Genomic DNA, 22,496 nt, shown 5'->3' on the forward strand with positions numbered 1-22,496 from the left:
AGTTTCACTTTGTATGCTACCCTGATATTGTGTGGAATTTAAGAAACAAAGTTATTTATGGCCTCAAACTTTCGACAAAGGAGCTTGGGAGTTGGGAGAGGATTGTACAAAAAATTTGCATAGCACCAATCTACACTGTCATCAAAAGGGAGGTCTTAAGATCAATTGTGACACGGCAGTTGATCCAAACAGGTTAGCTATAACCCTCATCGATAGAGATTGAAAATGGAGCTTGGTATTCGCCTTCTCCATCAAAGTGAACATCAATCTTCCTATTCAAGCCGAAGCCAAAGCTTTAGGCAGGGCTGTCAATATAGTCTTGAACTACAATCTGGCAAATGTTGGGGGATTGCAAGGAATGTATACTCAGTATTAATTATCCTTCTGCTGCTATTCCATGGAAAATAGCCAATGTGCTTGTAGAGATTAGAAGTAAAGAGAAGTGTAGGTGCTGTCTTTTAGTTTTATGTGGATTCCCAAAGACACAAGTTAGGCCTCTCATGTTCTAGCTCGATGGTCACTACGTAATTCCTTGCGTGGCTATTTTGGTTCTGTTTGTACTTCTCCAATCCTTTTGAAATGCTACTTATTTACTCCTGTTTTGGTCTAATAAATTTTTTTCTTTCATAGCAAAAGAATTTCATGTCCAAATCAAAATGAAAATTTCCATTGAAAAACCATTACATGCCAAAAGCCTTGTAAGTTGTAACTTAACACCTTGTGGTGTTTTCAACAGAAATGTTCAAGTGCAAATCCCAACCAACCCCCATTATATATTTGGAATAAAAAAAAAAAACTGTCACATTTTAATTTCTAAATTCATTTACATGGTTGCTACATTAGGGCCTAGACAACACTCAACAAGCAAAATGGTATCACTGAAATTCATGTTGGAAAACCTTTTCCCTCCTTATCTTTTCTAAAAGTTAAAGATCTTCAGAGAAGCAACAAATAGAGAGACAAAGAACACACAACTGCCTATTAGTGCAAGACATACCACCCACAAAAGGTCATGTCTGAACCCGAAATAATCCTTAATAAACTCAGCAACTGTCTTGCCTGAGTCCAGCTTATTTTTGACCTCTCCATATAGTGAAGTGGCCAACCCATTGAAACCCCATGATATGGGGGATATCCAAGCAAACCATCTCCACCATATGGCAATTCTCTGCAATTTAGTTAATTTCTTTAATGTCACAAATCACATCCCTCCTATTCATAGGAAGCTAAAAGAATTACAACAAGGATTAGAAGAAAACTACCTTTTGGGGAATGACAAAGCCTGTGAAGAGATTCCATGTTGTGTAAAGGGCACCAGATATTACAAAAGAAACTTGAAGATTAGGACTTATTCCTATGACCATCATTCCATAGTATATCAAGGAGAGAACTATGAAGAACTGGTAGAAAAGGTAGTGGAAGAACTTTGTGGTCCACTCATATCCAATCATTGGATAAACTATAACAGAGTTCATAAAGACCATAGCAAAAGTGTATGGAATCTCTATAGCCACCTGAAAAATGAAAGTTGAGGCAAGGAAGAAACCAGTAATGACCTAGGCTAGATAAGTCATAGAAGCAAACTTTATAAACTTTGGTGGCCACAAAATATGACCACTTAGGTCCAGAAAATTTAGGCAAACAGGAGATATCAGATATTACTTTCATTGGAAGCAAGGCCATAGTATCATTGTCATTTTATTTAAACTCTTGTTTGGCAATTGGCATAGTCCAACAACTGGGAAAAAAAAAATTCAAAGTTTGAATAGTGAATACCTGTGCCATTGCATAAGGCAAAGCAGAGTACATTCCTGCAGCTCCATCTTTATAATAAATTTTTAGTTCAGCAACTATAACTGGTTGGACTGCACTAGCAGAATTAAATCCCAAGAACAAAGGTGTAGTGTACAGTGCACCCAACCCACTGAAAATGCCCTGCTCTGTTGTCCTATAAATTCAAACATCTTAAGTAAGTTTTTTATGAACTTCCTTAAGAGGAGCACCTTGTTCCTAGGTTTTTTTTGGATACATGTACCTTTTGGTGCCAAGACCCCAGAATATAATTTCACACAAAATGGACTGTGAAATTCCAAACAGAAGTCTCACAGCATTGTATGGTGTGTTTCTCCAATACAACTTGTGCTGTTTCCACAAACATACTGTGCATTGAGTAAAAAAGGACTGCGAGTACTTTGAAGGAAAGTGAAGTTCTTGTGAATCAGGAGGAGTTGTACTCAACTCCCTTATTAAAGCTTTGTTTCTTCTGCATAAGAGGGATTAATTTTCAACAACTAGCGGTCAATATGTTTTGTTTTTGTTTTTTTTGGGGTAACACAGTAAAGAGTGGTTCTTTGTTTACTAACCTAAAAAGATCTGATGCTTTGTATACATCTGCAAATTTGACACCTAACGCCTCTTCTTTTTCCCTTGTTGTCTGTTCCAAGGCCCATGTTGTTGGGTTATAACCATCTTCAATTCTATCAATTTCAGGTATATCCTTTGAAAACAAAAAATTGGAAAAGAAAAATCAATGTAAATGGATAATCCAGTGAGAGAAGAAACAAGAAAGATTCCAGTTTAGTTAAGGTTTACCTGAAAGTAATTGATCAAATGGCAAGAACCTGGCCCTAGGGGACCGACATATATTTCTTCACCTCCTTGTGTCAATAGAATGAGCTATTTTTGGAATCGAAGGCATTAAGATTTCCAAAGTGAAAGAAGAAATGGTTTAGAGTATCTTTATAAATTAATGTTTTCTTACCTCATCAAATGATTCAAATATGTCATTGCTTGGCTAGTGAATAGTGCACACCACAGTTCTTCCAGTGTCCACCATATTTCTCACAGTTCTCATTACAATGGCGGCTGCTCTTGCATCTAGACCTGTGGTGGGCTCATCCATGAATATTATAGAGGGTTTTGCCACAAGCTCAACAGCAATGGTCAATCTTTTGTGCTGCTTAGTGGAGAGTCCGGTTACATTTGGAAATCCAATCAATGCATCTCTTAATGTTGTTAGCTCAACTAGCTCTATGACTTCCTCCACATAAACCTGAAAATAAGTTCTAAAAGGAAATAGTCACGATACAAAAGAAGGTTACATAAACTATAGATTGTTTCCACAACCTCTCTTGTCTTTGCATGAACCGCTGGTGGCAGACGAAGCCATGCTCAGTATAAGAGGGACTCATAAACAGTGACAAGGGGAGAATGAATATCATTTTGTTCACAGTATCTGGAAACTCGAGCAAAAGTTTCTTGCCTCTTTGGGTAGCCTGAAATGGTAATGTTTTCCTCTACAAATCCAGAGTTTTTCCTTCCAGCCAGCACATCTAGAAGTTTAGTTTTACCAGCTCCACTAATCCCCATTAAAGCAGTAAGGACTCCTGGCCTAAAAGCTCCACTAACTCCCTTCAGAAGTTCCAATCGATTTTGTGAAACACCTTGAACTTCAATTGCCTATGGAGTTCGTAGCAGAAACTTTTTAGTTTTTTCAATCAATGTATGACTCACATGAATCATAAAGCAATAAAGCATAATTACCTTTGGCATTGTAACTGAATATCTGATATCCTTAAAGGTCAGAGAAATAGGTGTGAATGGGAGAGGCATTCCGCGCCCCTCATGTCTGTCAACTGCATTGGCTTCTGTTATTTCATACATAGTCTTAGTGATCACATTTTATAGGCATCATTTGGACAATCTCAACTCCAAGGGGCCATTTGATTCACCGAGTCATATATTTTCTCACATGTTGTATTCTTGAAATTTTTGTATCTTGGAATCGTAATATTGGTATTATAACATTTCTACATTTGGTTTGTTATATGCATATCTGTCAAATTCACAGGAATGTAAAAATTTTATGGTCATGTATTATTCTTGATGCATGCATGATATCATGAGACCTATGTCCCCAAAACTTGGAAAGTATTTTGTTTATATATTGCTTAGCATTTCTAAGGGATAACTAAAATACGTATGGGTAACATTGTCACATCCTTGGAAAGTGACAATGACAACATTTGACAAACAAAGCCCGCTAAAGGTTAATGGCCTTACCTCTAATTCTGCTGGAGCTTGTTCCACTTTCTTGTGCCTTGGACACCTCAGTCTCACTTATTCTGTTAGTGTGCTTCTCCTCTGAAGTATTTTTTGACTGAAAAACCCCTTGAACCTTTCCATATTCTGTGAAGACTGAAGAGTCAAAACGGTCAAAATGGGATAGCAATATCAAAAGGTGGAAATAATAGGGTGTTGAAATAAGAGTGCTTACCATTAAGGTAAGCAAGAGCTAAAGTGTAAATTCCATTCAATAAGAATATGTAATCAATCAATGCAAAAAGACCAATCCAAGGCCATTGCGGACTGGTAAACAGCCCTCTTGCTTTCAAGACTGATATTCCAAGAGCTTCTTTTTGTTCCATTACGAACCTACATTTGGGTTTCACAATCAAACTTTAGACAAGTCACGCTAGAATTGTCCTAGAAAAAACATTAACTTAAATACAAGAAACGAAGGAATTCTTACATTTTTCCAAGACCTTCCGGGAAATTCATTTGCTGAAAGTGCATTTTGTGTTTACATCAAGGGAGATAACCAGAAACCCCAAATCAACCAATTTTGTGCGTCATCTAAATGAAAAAAAAGAAGAGAGAACAACATTATACCATCTTTCTATACAATCATGCTAAGAGCATTCACATCAGTTCATGCATAATAGAAAATTTAGTAGAAGTTACACAGTTTTACCTAAAAATGACCTATATCAGTTCGTGTATAATTGTGTAAATTTACAATTTTGTTACAATAACCATGTAAATTTACACTAACACTATTAACTTTGCATTTACTTGTTTATTCTTTTCTAACATATCTCAAGGATAAATGAAGAGAGTGGATGATGATTGTTGTGTGTGAAGAAAGAGAAAGAATTAAAAAAATCAAGAAAATTAATATTTTAATAAAATGGAGTGTAAAATAGATAATTTAATGTGTGGTGTTTTGAAAAATGAATATGTAAAATAGAAAAAAAAAGTAGATTTTTATGTTAAAATAGATAGAAAATTTTGCATAAGCTAAAGCAAATACTTTAAAGTTCATTTAAGAAAATGTCAATATGACATATTAAAGTGTTAATATTTCGTGATATAGTGAATCCACCGAACACTAGAAGGCATATGATTGCAAGGCTTCCTGCTGTGTTTGCAATAACATGGTCCCTAGAAAGTGCACCCATGCATCTGAAAAGTGCATATGACATTTGTGCATGCGCTGCAAGAAGGAGAAAATGTCTAAGCCACTAGAAGCAAAAGAAATGTAGAAGGGTTATTATACATAATCCAGGAAAGGAAAATTGGTGTTTAGTGAGGGTAATTGGTTTTTTTTTGTACTGACCTAATGCCACTAGGATCAAATCCTATTAGAAAATAAGTCGGGGCAACCCATAAGACAACGTCGATTAGAGACAAAGGAATTCCAAGAATAGCTACTGGCAATGAAAATGCCCGTGAGGGATAGAAGAGGAGGTCTCTCTGCTTATAGAACATAGGAAGTTTATCAATGGTTTGAGGAAGTTCGAATCGTGCAGCAAACATTATTGAAGCTAGCCCAAAATAAAGAGCACCGAGATAGACTATTCCATCTTCTAGTGTATCATGATGCGTCTTGGCTTGTGCAAAGACAGTTTCCACGATGATTGCAATAATTTTGAGTTGAAAATGAAGATTAAAAGTCATTGTGTCTGAAGTCTAAGTTACTGTTGAAGGGCATTAAACATGAATATTACTCATTTGAATTGCTCTGAAAAGGTGCATAGATACGCTCCTCTTCATCAGAATAACTTCTCTTGAGAAACAAGCTTTCATCAATTCTTTCATGTTGGCACCATATTTGGATCTTGTCAAAATTGCAGGATGGCTTTTCGACCTATTGAATGGGGTCGCAAGCTCACGTTGGATGGATCTTCCTACATGAAATGATTTGAAGGCCTCTGCAAATTTATTGACAGAAACATAGTGATAAGGCTGTTCTTCATTCACCCAATACTGTCTCTGATCCTTCCTTGATGTCACCTACAATGTGTACAAGAGATTGCAATCCAAGTGACAAGTTTGAGACTTGGAAAACTGTCACAATGAATGGATTTGATACAATTGTTATTTTTTCACATTCGAATGGGATGAGGATCAGTTTGAAAACTTACTTCCTATTGGTATTTGGCAATGGCTTTTCTCTCAGGACATCTGAATCCCATGGATTCAAAAAACTCTAGAACACATTCACGGGGTCCCTAGTATACAATTTGTCCCTCTAAAAGAAGAATAATGTCATCAAAGAGCTCATAAGTTTCTGGTGGAGGCTGCAGAAAACAGATAAGAGCAGACTTGTTGAAGATGTGAATTGACTGCCAGATTGAATTAATGATCTGAAACGTGGTTGAACTGTCAAGACCATTAGATATATTGTCAATAAAAAATGCATTCGAAGGACCAACCAGCATCTCCCCTGCGTTAATCCAAGTTAGTCAAAAACGTTTCTATCAAAGAAAGAAAAAAAAAATGATTCAAAATTTAGATTAGATATTTTGTAATCAAAGATTTCACAATTGATAAGCTAGGTTTTCCTCATATATATGTCAATCTACCTGTAGTAACACGTTTCTTTTGTCCTCCTGATATACCCCTTATCATTTCATTCCCTACAATTGTATCAGCACACACGTCCAGTCCTAAAATCTGTGTGTAAATGCAAAGATTAAGACATAAATTAATTCAACTTTATTTAAAAATTGGATTACTCCCTTAGGCCTATTTACTGGGTCTCATAAGCATAGATTGTGTCCTGGAATATACCTTAAGAACGTAGTCTGTGACTTATGTCTTCCTTGTGTTCTTTCAAAACTGACAACTGTATTAAAAGGTACAGTATGTATTATGAAAATAAAAACCCCTTTGGCATGAACACATGCATAACTCATTGTGAAAAGTTGTATAAAACTCTAGCTTCTTGCCTTCATCAATGCATCAATAAAGGGATCTGGCTTTATATTTAGTTCCTTCTCTCTTCACAAAAGCTCCACAAGCATCTCTAAAGCAGTCAATAGAACCAGAATTAAAAATTAAAAAAGAAAGGCAAAACTCGTTGACATTTTGCTTGTGGTAACTTACCATTATAATCTCTAGTGTTGTAACTTACCATAGCCAGTACCAACTCCTTGACATTTTGCAGAGAATGTTAAGGTTTCTCTAACTGTTAACAAAGGGATATGAACATCATACTGGTTGATATAAGCCGAAGTCCTCTGGGGTACAAACTCGTGCATCTCATGGCCATTATATGTCACTTTCCCTGAAAACAAATATTCCAAAAGAAATCACAATTAAGAGAGTTTGAATATTATAAACAAATCGTCATTTACTCATATCATGTCAGACTAATGCATAGGCAATAAAAATAAGAGCTTGAGTATAACTTCTTTACTTTTAGTTTTGAGCCTGGTGGTCCTAAAAGCAGAGCCAATCTGAAATGCACTTCAAGAAGTTAAAAAAAGCTATCATGAATCTATGAAGCCCAAAACCCATAATGTTATACACGAAAAATGAACAAAGGAATGGATAAGCGTAACACTTTGTTAAGATGAAAACCTTGTGTAAAAGATAGTTTTTTTTTTTGTGTTTAGTAGTATCAGAAAAAATGAGTTAAAAGAAAACTAATTTTGATTAACAAAAAAAGAATAATTTATTTTAAAGATTGCTTTCTATTAATTTTTTTGGAAAACAACTCTCACATCAAGCTAAATAAGGAAAATTAAAATATATATTTTTGTAACTCATTTAAGGTTGCTACTAAACATAAGAAAATGGGATAATTTTATATAAAATAAATTTTAAAAAATGACTCATTATTTTAGGAAACATTATCGCCAAATCAAATAGAGCCTTAGTGACTCAAATATAACCTTCATCTTACCTGCCAGGTTTGATAATTCTACAAACATTGCTAAGAGTCGAGAACTTTGCCTTCCGACTTCGAACAAGATGGAGGTAATCTGCTATATACCCTTTAAGACACAGGAGAAGTCATGATACAAATATAGTCTCAAGTGCAAAGGAAAACTTACCAGTTCATATTTCTTCCCGTTTAATGTCAGATACCTCTGTAATATTTAAAAAGTAGTTGAAGACCGAGGGTAAAGCTCTTTTGCCCACATAACCTTCTGCTTCAACAGTCAGATTCTCGAATCGAATTTCTATTGTTGGCAGATTGAGAGAAACTCTAATTTTTGATGATTACCAATCAAATGCAACACTTGTCAATGCGAGCCACAAAAATATATGCTTCATTTGGTTAGTAAGTATAAGAAAAGGCAAAACATGATTTTGTAAAACAAACATGAGAAAGATAACAATGTTATAGAAAACTAATATGACATTTTTTGTAACCAAAATTTTCGCAATGAAAAAAGGTTTTCCCACCCGTCAATTCTCGCCTTGAGCTTCTTTAAGTACTCTTCATTTTGATCAACATTACTGAACACCCTGTCCAACAGCTCCCTTTTTTCTTGAATCCGAAGCATCTTAAGATCGATTTCTTTAAAGTCTCGAGTAACTCCATGCAGAAGACCTTTACGTGCCCGGTCATACGTACGTTGGAAGCTTTTCAAGTGCAGCCCATTCGAGAGCCTGTTCATCATCTTCTTGAAATGTATCTCTACTAGTACAAGTGCCAGTCACATTTGAATGTGATGTACAGTGTCCAAACTCCGTTGTTTTAGAATATATCACTCATTAGAGCAACAAATTAATATAAGCACAAAAAGAAGTGGACACCCAGACACTATCTCACTAGAGCAAAATTTATAAACTCCAAAGCTTTGGAGAGCGGAGATACTGATACTATTGATTTGTCAAGAAAAAGGGAGGTTGGTGGGTTTAATGAGAGAAGACATAAGGAAAATCATGCAAAAATTTTGGAATAAAAATTAACTGTTCCAAGTGTTCATTTTTGTACTCCACCTATCAATGTTTGTCACGCCCTTTTTTTTTCATTACAAAGTAATCAAAATTGAAAATGGAAAAATCAAACCATGTTGTATTGCAATTATAGAGCATAAAATGATAAATTAAAACCTAGGAAGCACAAACTTGGACACAAGTACGTATATGAAATGACGATATGGTGATTTTTGAAAAATTAGGATATGACGCGGAGGGGATGCATATATTAATTAATTATTAAATATTTTTTTATTTAGATTTTTTGTATATTGTTAAGCATTTATTTTTCATATATTAGTAAATAAATATCAATTTAAGAGCAATAATGAATAATAAAGTGAATCCATGCTTATTAAATGATGTTTAGAATACAATTAATTTCAAATTAAAGTCTAATCTATTAAATGCTAACAGGCCCATCATTTATTAATAACCAGTCTTATAATTTTTAACATTTAAAAGTATTAAACAAAGAATTAAAGTTAAAACTTAGTAAAATAATTCTCCAAAAAAATTTATTATTTTTTGGCTAGACTTGTAGGGAGTCGTGTCCGAGGCATGTCATATGTCCGACATAGACACATAGCCCATTCTGCCATGTTTGTGCTTCCTAGATTAAAACTTAAAAGTAGGACAATGGTATTGTTTCTTTCAACAATTTCTTTATAAAAAATTAAGTTGTCATGTTTAGATACAACTTAGGAATGTAAGTTGGTTGGTGTGAATGTATATATGTGAGAGAGTGAGGTTATGCCAAATGACACATTCCTTGAGACTCTCTTCATTTAGGCTTTCACCTTAACAAAGTTTGCATTCATGTCAAATTTTTAGTTAATTGAATGTGTAAATGGACTAAATGCACATAAATTATCTATAGGTTGTCACTAATTATATATATATATATATATAGAGAGAGAGAGAGAGAGAGAGAGAGAGAGAGAGAGAGAGAGAGAGAGAGTTTATATGGTTATTTAAAAAAAAAAAAACTTTGCATTTATGTCAAATTTTTAGTTCATTAAATGTGCAAATGGAGTAAATTCTCATATTGATTATCTATAAGTGTGCACTAATTATATATATATATATATATATATAAGAAATGATATGTCCACAACATTTTCACAATATTTTTATTACAAATTATAAGTGACAGATTGTTACTAGTTGTTATTGTTGGGGTAAAAAAGTAAACTTAGTGTTAGGTTTAAATTTGAACCAATAACAACTAATTACCAATGATTTGTTGTGAAAATATTGTAAAAACCTTACGTGGAAAACTATGAGGTTTTGCCATGTGAAGCTTTTGTTAAAGTAATTTTTCATTGAGCATTATATGGTACACACATGTTTTATAACTAAAAACGTAGGTTCAATTCATGATTTCAAGTTTTGGCCCTATTCATTTAGCTTTCTACCTCACTTTCTTTGCACTACTCTCCACGCACATATATAAGTTAAAAGTATCAATTTTATTTAAATTAGCTTTGGTGAAAGAGCATCCTTCATAAAACTCAAGCCCATTAAACATTAAAAACGAACTAATTTTTTTTATGAATTCACGCTGGCCTAAAGCACAAGCACGATAGAATGAACTTTATTTATTTTTTATTTTTTATCATGGATACATGTTGGCCTGAAGCACAAACCCGATAGAACAAAGAGAAGAAACACGTTGTATTTAAATACGCTGGATATGTTAAACAACTACACAATGTCAATACGACCCCAACTTGAGAAAGAAAGTATTTTTTGACAAGAATATTTTAACATTTCAAAAAATATATGAACATTTTTTTGACAAAGATGATAGAAGTATATTGATAAAAAAGAAAAAAAAAAATACGAAGTGAGAAGACTGAGGAGCTAGAACAAAGAGGAAAGCCAGTACCTACCGGCAGCTAGCTTCAACAGAAAAAAAAATAAATAAATAAAAAATAAATAAATAAAACACTATAAGTAAGCCTACCTAGTGAGACTTAGCTTGGGGGAAGAGTACCAGCCAACCGCTGATATTCTTCGAGAAGAGAGGTTGTCATGCTTTAATATAGTAAACATAGAACATGAAAGTATAAATTTTCTATGATATTTCCATAAGCCAACTAAACATTAACATGGTATCATACAAATCTTATACTAACTCCAATGCATAGAAGAAACAAACAATGAACCTATTACACCACATCTTTCTCCAAAAAAAAACCATTATTACAGCACATAATAAAAGTCAACAATATCGGACGGATTAAAAAGTTTTTATCAATATTTTAACTACAATGTTTCTACGATGTTCTTTTATTTTTTAAGGGAAATTGCACATTTTACCTCTAAACTATATTATTTTTATACTTACCCCCTAAATTATAAGAATACACACTTTATCCTCTAAATTATGAATCTAGATCCTGTTAATTTCATTTTGAAATGAAGAGGATCTAGATCCGAGTATATGACCCTATTAGTTACGTACCCATTATTTCAAACAAGTAAGCATTTGCATATACTTATGTAAAAATTTCTGTCTATTTTAGCATAAGAATTTATTTATTTTTTCTATTTTACATATTCACTTTTCAAAACACTCCACATCACTTTATCTATTTTACACTACATTTTATTAAAATATTAATTTTTAAAATTTTTTATAATTATTTTCTTTATTTTTAGGTGAAACTACACTGTTGGTCCCTCATCAAGTTTACCCTTTGTGCGCCATTGGTCCCTTAAGTTTTCAGAATGAGCAATATAAGTCCTTTTATTAACTTTTATTAGTAGTGTTGTTTACGTGGCTAACAAAATAATGACATGTCATTTTTTTTAATGGCATAACATTTTTTTATTAAAAAAAAAAATGAATTTACAAGTAAAAAAAAAATCTGACCTGTTCTAATTCAAGTCTTAATCCTAACCCGGTACCAAATTACAACTCATTTGCAATCTAATTCACAAACCCACGAGAGAGAAAGAGATCGAACAATTCTAAGCTCTTCCGTTAGTAGTCAAATATTGTTTTCAACTCTATTGATGGGGCCTGTGGTGACAATATGACTGTTGAGGTTACCAAAGAGAATCCACATATTGAGGACCACCAGAATGTATTGGAAGCCAGAAATCTAGATGGAGTTTTTAGCAAGCAAGAAGATTAGTGAAAGAAACGGCTAACAGTGATGATTGTGCTTATGGGGGTGCCATGTGTGGCTACTAGTGGGAAAGAGGTCATAATTCAACTTGGAATAGCATTAACAAAACACCAAATGTGTTGATGCAAGAGGAGAATTCGCCTTTCCTGTATTGTGATTTTTATTGAGAAACAATCTGGATTTGGCAGATACGAATGCCATTTCCGAGCAGGTTATCGTAGGGTTGGATGGTTGCTGAATTTTACAGTTGCGTGAGAGAAGTAGGGAGACAAAGGCCATTGTCTCCAGCAGAGGGAAACGGTGTCGCTGGTAGCTAGGGCTTGGAATTGTTCAATCTCTCTCTTGTGGGTTTGTGAATTAGATTGCTAATGAGTTTTAATTTGGTATTCGGGTTAGGATTAAGACTTGAATTGGAATGGTTAGATTTTTTTTTTTAATTTTTTATGTGTAAATTCATTTTTGTAATTTTTTAATAAAAAGAAATGCCACATCATTAAAAAAATGACAAGTCATTATTCCATTAGCCACGTAAACAACATTACTAACAAAAGTTAACTTGCTCATTTTGATAACTTGAAAGACCAATTGTGCTTACTTGAAATTTGAGGGACTAATTACGTACATAGCTAAACTCAAAGGACCAACAATATAGTTTGACTTTTTTTTTTTTTTTTACATAACAACCGCAGTTCACTATTCTCCTTAATTCTCTTTCTCTTCTTTAATTTTGAGTATGCAAAGGAAAAAAAAAATAAAAAATAAAAACTAAACGCAACATTAATAGCCTGTCAGTAACGTGGAATATGTTTAGGTAAATTTTACAGCTCTTCAATTATACATCCACTCCACTGACTGAGTGCTCTATCTTCTAAGCCCATGATCTGGAACATTCTAATGCTGTGCACGCATTACCGTCTAATCAAACAGATAGTTTCCTATTCCCCATTTGATTTTGGGTTTTCTGTGGTCAAAGCCAGTTTCTAACAGGTAATAATAATTGTGGGGCCAAAGAACTTGACAACCCCAGCCCACTTTGTACTGGGTCCAAGGCCTGTGCCGAGGAGGGAAAAATGGCCGAGGACGAACAAAGAAAGCCCAAATGGCCTAGAAACGTTGCCGAGGACAATCCTGCTCTCGGCATCCCAAATCCCAAGAGGAGAGAACAGCACACTGACAAAGGCAGCCTCCCAGAGCGCCCCTAGGAGAAGGATAAGTACAGTAGGATACCCATAGGCGTATGGTGCAGGAGCAATCCAAGGAGAAACTGTTACCTCCACATTGAATGCACCCAATTTTATAACTTGCATTTAACCAACCGGTAAATCTTTAGATTTGTGACACAAAACAAATCTTGATGTTCTAACGATCATAATGGTATGTCATGGGTTTTGATCGGACCACCTGATCAAAAGTTATCATACAAGCAATTTTCAATGATCATGGCCTGCCTACACGATGGGCCTGATCGCGTCCTATTCTAAACACTTAATTTTGATTGGTTCTCACAAAAATTAATTTAAAATTAATCAAGTGTGATTTTTGATTGGATTTCATTTTATTTCATTTTTTTTAAGAAAATAATAAAAAATGTTTTTCTTTATGGCATCTTATCTGCTCTTTTGAAAAAATTCCAGAGATATGATCCATGAAAAATTCAAAAAAAAAAAAAGAAAAGAAAAAATTCTCAAAAAAAAAACGTCATTATCTTCAGCTGTAACTTGAATCACATTTTTGGTCAGAAAAACGTTGAAATTTGAATTTCTCTATTTCTATAAAAGTTGTAGAGAATTAAATTTCCTTTCAAAAAACATCAATCCCGAATCAATTGGAATTTTGAGCGGCAAGTTATGGCCAAAATACGAAACAGGTGCAGAAGACAACATAAATTCAGCATTATCTTCAATTTTCTCTCAAAATTCCAAATGAGTTCAACGTCAAATCTGTTCAAGCCTATCTAATAGACTTATCCTTTCCCTTTGCTTCAGAAGAAATATTTTTGAAAAATAAATTGGGTAAAGAAACAGATACAGCCTATGAAAAAATTCAAAAATGCTCAAAATACGTTACTATTTTCAGCAGCAATTTGAAACACATTTTTGGCATGGATAACGTTGAAATTTGGCTTTCTCTATTTCTGAAAAAGTTGTAGATAATTGAATTTCCTTTCAAAAAAAACCCATCTTGAATCAATTGGAATTTTGAGCGGAAAATTAGAGCCAAAATACGAAGCAGGTGCAGCATCATTTCAAAATTTGAATGGAGATCAACACCAAATCCGTCCCCAGCTCATTTAAACAGATTATCTCCTCCCTTAGCTTCAGAAGAAAGCTAATAATTTAGCTTTAAAGCTAAGCCATCTCTTCCCCTATAAATAGAGAAGACATCTTCCATTCTCTGGACCCCGAATTCCCTCTAGAGAGCTAGTGAGAAAGCAGAAAAAAAAGCTATTGAGCAACCATTGTTCTTACTTTGGTTGTAGCTGAGTACTTCCTTGCTTTCTCCCTAGCCCTTTAGGTGATCATTTCCCCTTTTAATTTATGCTGGTAAGTAGTTAACTTTTTTTTAATTCTTTATACTTGCTAGAATAAATGCTTACAAATCATTATTCACTTTTTTTTATACTATGCTTGGATGAACATGCCTATGTCTTATTGGTTTTCTCTTACATGCTTAGATGAACACTTCTAGGCCAATACACAATTTTCTTTTGAATGCTTAGATGAGCACTTCTAGGCTAAAACACAACTTTCTCTTTAATACTTAGATGAACATGTCTAGGTAATTGTTTTACATTTTTAAATGCTTGAACAAACATGTCAAAGTATTCTGATTTTGCCTAGATAAACATGTCTAGGGTTTTTCTTTTACTTCTCTTCATAATTGCTTGGATGATCAAATATGCTTAAAGGTTTTATTTTTATTTGCTTCTCTTTGCAATTATGTTGATGTCAAATCACATGACAATTTTGTTTTCCCTCACATGCTTAGATGAACATGTCTAGGCTAGGAATTCTTTATTTATATTGATCTCTTGGATGAACATGCCATTACCTTCATTTTTTTTTGTTATCTAACAAGTTTTATTTTATTTTATTTTCTCTTCATGTCAAATTCCTCTAACATATATTTATTTACACTTCTTGCAAATCACATGTTTATATGACATATTCTTTGTATTTGTTTGACATGACATGACATTGGCCACCTTAACCTAGGAGACCGGTTTTACCGGGCGAGATGGGTGCTTAATCCCTTCCCATCTCGTAAATTAGCCTCCAAACCAAGATCAAGGGTTCTAGACAATTTTTTGTATATACAATTTTACATTTTTTAGAATGTAACTAGGAAATAAAGCAATGTAATTTATTTTTCTTAGATTGTACCTAGGACAAAAAGCATTGTAAATTTTTGTTACAAAATTCGATGTAAATTGTCATATACATTAATACAACAGAAGTATTTTTCATTAAAAGTTTTCTTGTTTTTCCTTTTTAAATTAAATAAGTGGCGACTCCATGTAAAACCCTCGATCCAGGGGAGAGCACATTTTACACCACCTACCCCCAATATCTATCTTCACTCTTTGTTTGACCTTTTGTCTTTCTAGTTATCTCCAGAACATTTCTCCCTTCTCCCTCTCTGTTTTGTTCTCTTTCTCTTACACACACACACACAAATTTCTCTCCCTCAATCTCACACAAACAAACTCTCTTTCAAACACACATAAATCACCGGCAGAGAACAAAGATTAGAGTCCTCCCCACTTCTAAGAACATGCAGCTTAATCACCATATTGGTTAGATCGGCGTTCTACATGGTTTTCTTTTTTTTTTTTCTTTTTTTTTTTGGTTCTGGTTTGATTAGTTTTATTTTATTGTTCAGATTTCATTAGGCTTATCAGAAAGATTGCTTTTGTGTTTCAAATCTTTCGATTGGGTTTTTGTTTTGATTGTGGTATGTTTTAGATTGTAGCCGTTGAGATAGAGAAGCACGAGAGAGTGAAGATTAAAGAACGAAAGAGAAAAGGGATGAGAGAGAAATAATTATTTTTTTATTCAACCGGGTATTATTTTAAGTGTGAATATTCTTTAGATATGCTACAGTGATTGCTACAGTGCTTTCCATTCCTGGAGAGCTACTGTAGCAAATCTAAAAAAAAAAATGGAGATGCCGAGTCTGTTGGAGGAGTGATTTTGCGTGAACAGTGGCTTTTGCTCTCCAAAATTTAGAGAAGGCTAGCCTGTTGGAGATGCTCTTACAACCCAAATGTTCTAGCCCAAAACTTTATTTTTTTTTATTAAAAAAAATACCCTTAAATTGTTCAAATTTTTAAACCCAACTGCAAATATAAACCCAATGAAATTGTTCAAAATTATAGGTCTTTAGTCTTAAACCGTATTCCTAAACAACCCGAAACTCAAATGCCAACCACTTCTACAAAAACTTTACCCAAATCAATTCACCATATATGTTTGGAGTTGCTTGTTATTCCGGGTTGTGCAAAAATTGTTGCCGGAAGTTTATTTTGGAAGTTTGGTGATAGGAAACAGTAATAGTTAACCAAAAAAGTTTTTATCAACCACGCTTATGGGTTGGTCAAGAGAATCGTTTCAAAAATTTTTTTTGGAGAGGAATCGTTTCAAAATTTAAAATATTTAGTTAAGATTATTAACGAAATGACAAATATGTTGATTTCTTTCCAATCTAAATGAGGGAACGTCATTTTTGTTAAGTTTTGGGGGTAGAGTGGAGATTCCTGTAATTTACTCAACAAATTATAACTCATCGCAATCCAAACTAATTTATTTCAATCAACACATCTCTATCATTATTAATATTTTCCCAATATTAACAAAAATATACTAGACTCACAATTAGATAAGATAAAAATTAAAAAAATTAAAAAATTCACAACACTCACATGTTGACTCGATAACAATATTAATTATGTGGGTTTTTGTCAGCTCAACTAATATACCGTTTGCAAATAAAAAATCTAGGTTTGAATTCTCCCTACATAGAATAGAAATTAACCTAATGATAATAAGCAATGATCATAAAGCAGCTGGTTTAAAATCATATCAAGGTCTATAACAAAATCGAGACCCACATGTTTCGACTACATTGTTCACAAGTCCAGGCCAGACCGAAAGTCACCCCAGACCCAGGAATTTGGCTGTGACTCAAGGGACTTTGATAATTGACAGGCACAGGGAGGTTTAAAGGTTTAGGCTTTATGGTTATTTAGAAGAATGACAATACCCTGATGTTTGGGGTTTGGGCTTTCTTCGTTGCCATGATTTTTAATTTTGGATTTATATTGAGCCTGCTCAAGTTGAAGTGGTTGTCTCACTTTTTAGTCTTTTGAGTAGCAATATGCCATTTCTATGGTAGGTCCAACCAAGTGACTTCCTATATATGTAGTACGCATTTTCCGTGGCTTCTTCTGAGCATGGTGTGTCGGTGTGAATGCCTTTACATAATAAGGTTATTTTTTTTATATATATAAAAAAATAAAAAAAAAACCATAAAATTAATGGATTGGCAAAGCCTAAGAAATGAAGCTTCATTTGTGACTTGGTTGATAAATTGCAGATTTCATCAATCTCGATTTATAAACTATCATTGCAAAATGCCATGATAGGTTGGGGGTATAATATATTTTGGCAAAACAGTTTAACATTTCAAACAACTTTTATTTCAATATCAATGTACAAAAGATGGATTGTTACAGCATCTCTTGTTTGATTGATAAAGAGATTCCACACGATATTCCTCCTTCACAACCAAGCATTTTTTTAAGCTAAAAACCAAAGGGGGAGGGGGGAGCGTAGCCGTGTAAGTGCTTTAAGTTCAAACAACTAGTTTATTGAAAAATGAATAAATAAATAAAATAATTAGATATATAATTTTTTTTTATTGGTTAGAAATGATCCTACTACTACTCGAATTTTCTCTCCAATTTTCAACTCTTAAGGAGCTACCTCTTGGACCATGATGTCCAAACTTCCAAGAGATACATGATTAATCATTTTGCCATAATCTCCCATAAAGGAAAAGTGTAGGTAGTAAGACAATTCACTAGGGTTAATTGAGTTAATTCGGAAAAAAAAAAAAAAAATGAAATGTGGTAAAAGAAAGGAAGCTCTAGCTAAAGCTCGATATTACTCGATTCCTACACATATATGGTATGGTATCGCATTGGACAGCTATGTGCACTCTGTAACTCAAATTAGTATAAACAATGAGAGTAATTGAAGAAATGAATTTCATAGGTCTAAATGTGGACCTCTAAGTGAATGGGGAAGGGTTATTTATATCCTCACTGGCACGTGTTGGATCAGGAGTGATCATGACTCTCTATTGCTAACTTTTGGTCAAATGGAACAGTGCTATACCTGGTTTGTTGGCTTGGCTACTCTTTTCAACTGATTAAGAACCTCATTGGGGGATAGGTCACATTGCATTCAATGCTAAGGTGAAAGCCCTAATGAGGATTAGTAGAGCAATTAATGTGATCTTGACTGATGTGGCTTGTGATGTAGCTTTTGGACAACAGTAAGCTAGATGCATTGTTGTTGTGGCTAGGGGTGTGCAGAAAGCCCATCGACCCACCAGACCCGACCTGACCCAACTCGACCCGCTGGGTTGGGTCGGTTTTTAAGACTTGGTGGGTTGGGTTGGGTTACAAAACAATTTTTTATAGCGGATCGGGTTGGGTTTGGGTCATAAAATTACAAGCCCGTCGAACTTGACCCAACCCACTCATATTTAATATATATTTAAAATATATTATATATTTAATAATTAAAAAAAAAACCAGCTGTAGAGCAATATTTCCTCGGTTCCTTCTACTAATATTAATTTAATATATATATATATATATAATATTATATAATTATTAATTTTTTTTAAATAACCAGTTCTTCCTATCCTATATAAAAGCCAATTAGTTCATACAAATCCTAATAAATTATTATTGTTGTTTAGTCATTAGTGTTGTTTGTCTTTAAGGAGTTACATTGATACTAATCTTTAGGTTTTTTTAATATATTAATATTTATATTTTTTTTCTACTCAATTTAATAATAATAATAACAAAAATTTGTCAAACCCATGGATTCAACCTGCCATGTGGGTTGGGTTGAATTTTTTTTGACCCACCATGGTGGGTTGGGTCAAAAAATTCCCTCAACTCGACCCAACCCAACCCATGCACACCCTTAATTGTGGTCGATAATCCTCATAGTACGGAGAAAAATGGAAATTAACCTTAAATTTCAAACATTATAATTAGTAGTTTAAGTTTTCAAACTATATTTTTTACTAGCATCTCGAGTTTAAGAGACTTGATTTAGGGTCTATAAATCGAGTTTTTAGGACTCGATTTTCATAGGTTGTTCAAGTTTGATGTGACACTTTTTCCACATGGCATTTACCTGGAAATCGAGTCTCTAAGAGACTCGACTTACATCTAAAAAGAAAACAAAGAAATCCACAACGACAACAGTAAAAGAAAACCACAACGACAATAACAATATCTGAAAATATATGTTCATCAAAGAAGAATATGTGTTCATCAAAAAAAAAATAAAAAATAAAGGTTGCAGTGAGAGAGGCCTGGGTCGCGCGGCGACCTGGATGAAGTTTGAAATTTAAGATTAATTTCCATTTTTTTCCTCATAGTACCAATCCTGCTGGATGAAGTTACTATAACACCCTTTCCTCTTTACCAACAGCCCCCACTAAGCACATATGAAACAAAGCATTGCACAATAACACTAAGGCACATGGATCTGAACAAATTATGCACATGCAGAGCATGGCTAAGTATATAACCATAAAGATAAACATTTTTCCATACTCAGACTCTGATGACACGCCATTTAGACGTAGCAAAACGACAACTACATTATGTGGCTTTCCACCAGAATAGGCATGTCGTTTTTAATGATAATGAGTTAATGACCATGTTAGTGAACAACCAACATAACATGCCAAAATAAAAGAAAAAAACAATAAGTGATGCTGTTGCTACCTACGTAAATTTGAATTGGCAGGTTTTTATTGGTTAATTTTATCATATATATATATATATATATATAGACAACATTTTCACAATATTATTCGTAATATTTAAGTTGGTGGTTTTTTATTAGTTCTCATTTGAGCCCACTATTTAGGTGGTTTCATAATCTCCCATCAACAACAACTTGCATAGCCGGCTCACCAAATTTTAAGGCCTAAGGTGAATATTTTAAATGGAAATTTTTATTTTATAAATAATATTTATTTAATTAAGACTATTTGCATTATTATCAATGGGTTTTTTGTTCATTTGTTATATTTTCACCTAAATTTTTTGTTTTGTCTTGTTTAATATTAATAACAAATTTATCTATAAATGCCTTTTGAAATTCAATTTGTTTTTCTAGTTTTCTCTTCTTCTTCATTTTAAGTTTTTCATATCTAGATGGATATTTTTTAGTAGACATTTATAATAAAAAAAATATTTATAAATAAATGAAAAACACAATTTATAATATAAAATTATAATTTAACCAAAATAAAATTTAAAGTATAGAACAATAGACCTAACTTCACAAAAGTAAGATTGAAACCTTTCTAAATGATGCAGTCACTTTATACCCGAAACTTGCACAATTAAAAATTTATTTATCATACTACTGAATAAATTAGTACTAATATACAAAAAGTAGATTATTTTTAAAAGATAACTAATGAAAATATACTTCAACAATACAAATTAAATAAATTACTTCAAATATTTTTTAAAAATCGCTACCAATAGAAATGGGAAAAATCAAACTAATTAAAATATAAAAAATATTAAATAAAGTAACAAATGGGTTGATGGGTAGTTTTTTTAGTTGAATGTGTGTTGATGTGTAGTTGATGTAACACATCAATCCACGTGATAATGGCTAGAATCTGTAAACTCTTTATCTATTGTTTTAAAAAAGTACATACAATGCATTCAATTAGCTAATAAAAGGCGCCTTAATTATATATATATATATATATATATATATATTAATCAGGGTAAAAGGGTAAATAAAACTTAATTGAAATATAATATAAATACATTATATCATATATTAATTAAAAGAGATGGCCTTTTATTTTTGGGTTGCCTGTATGCTAGAGCTGGTCCTGACAACTTGTCATGCACCTCAATAATTGTGAAATCTTTTACAATTTTTTTTTTTATGTATGTCACTAGAGTTACTAAAAAAGAATATGATAACTCTTAAAATAAACTATCTAATATCTTATATGTTACAAGTCATCTTTTGTTCGTAACGTCGTTTCACATAAACATCACGACAAACAACATGTCGTACGTGGGTCGTGACGCAAAACATTAGCAAACATGCATGCTTTTATTTGGATTTTTTTTTTTCACATTTAACATAACTTTTGGAACCATTAGTTATTAATTGTTAAGTCTCTAAGTTAACTTTTAATTGTTAACTTTTTGAACCATTAGGAATTCAAGTCTCTAAGTCTCGAGTTCCAAACGATGGCATTCTAACATGAAAGAAAAAATCCACGTAATCCATGTGGTTCTTCTTTTTCTTTAGATCGTGGGTCTTCTTCTTCTTTTTCTTTCTTCTGATCGTGCTAGTCTTCTTCTTCTTCTTCTTCTTCAGATCATTTCTTCTTCTTCATATCGTGCTGGGTTGTGGGTTCTTCTTCTTCTTCTTCTTTTACTTAAGATGCTAGTTTGTTAAAATGTTTCAAATTCATGCAACTAACGAAATAGTTGCTAAAATCATGTCAAATGGCCAAATTCCCCGCTTTTATTTTTCCCTTAAACAACATAGTAAAATTGGAAAAAAGATTGAAAATGAAAAGGAGGATAAGTGGAGCACTGGAGCTTAATCCTTGTTGCAACCTTCAGGACAATCACAATGAAAAAAAATACTGAACATTAATACTGTAGTAATTTAATTCCATTGTTAGATTAGAGTAGCACATGTAACGATATATGTATAAATTCCACACAGTCAAAGTTGTAACACATTTATGTGGGGAATTCCTTGATAGCTCATAGTGCACTTTCTGTTGACACTTATGACATCGATTGGTCAATAAAATATAAATTTGACATTTCTTCAATTCTTGTCTTCATTAACACTACTCTAGATGTACCTTTTATTTAGAAGTTCATCTTTTGCTAAGAGGCCGGCCAAAGTGATTCGATTCCATTCTCCACTCTCTCATGCTTCAGATGCTATATCAACTATTCTTCTCTTATCTATGGTCAACCTAATTGATTGACAGAAATTAGGTTCTGGCTAATTATGTTGCTTATACATTTCTTTTAGTTTCACA

General features: G+C 33.2%; 1 pseudogene; it reads right to left on the reverse strand.

Annotated features, from left to right (window-relative positions):
- Positions 1-910: 910 nt before the first annotated feature.
- On the reverse strand, positions 911-13,444 carry LOC115973229 (annotated as a pseudogene).
- Between the last annotated feature and the right edge of the window lie 9,052 nt (positions 13,445-22,496).

This window comes from Quercus lobata, chromosome 2, assembly GCF_001633185.2.
Source record: "Quercus lobata isolate SW786 chromosome 2, ValleyOak3.0 Primary Assembly, whole genome shotgun sequence".
Classification (NCBI taxonomy): domain Eukaryota; kingdom Viridiplantae; phylum Streptophyta; class Magnoliopsida; order Fagales; family Fagaceae; genus Quercus; species Quercus lobata.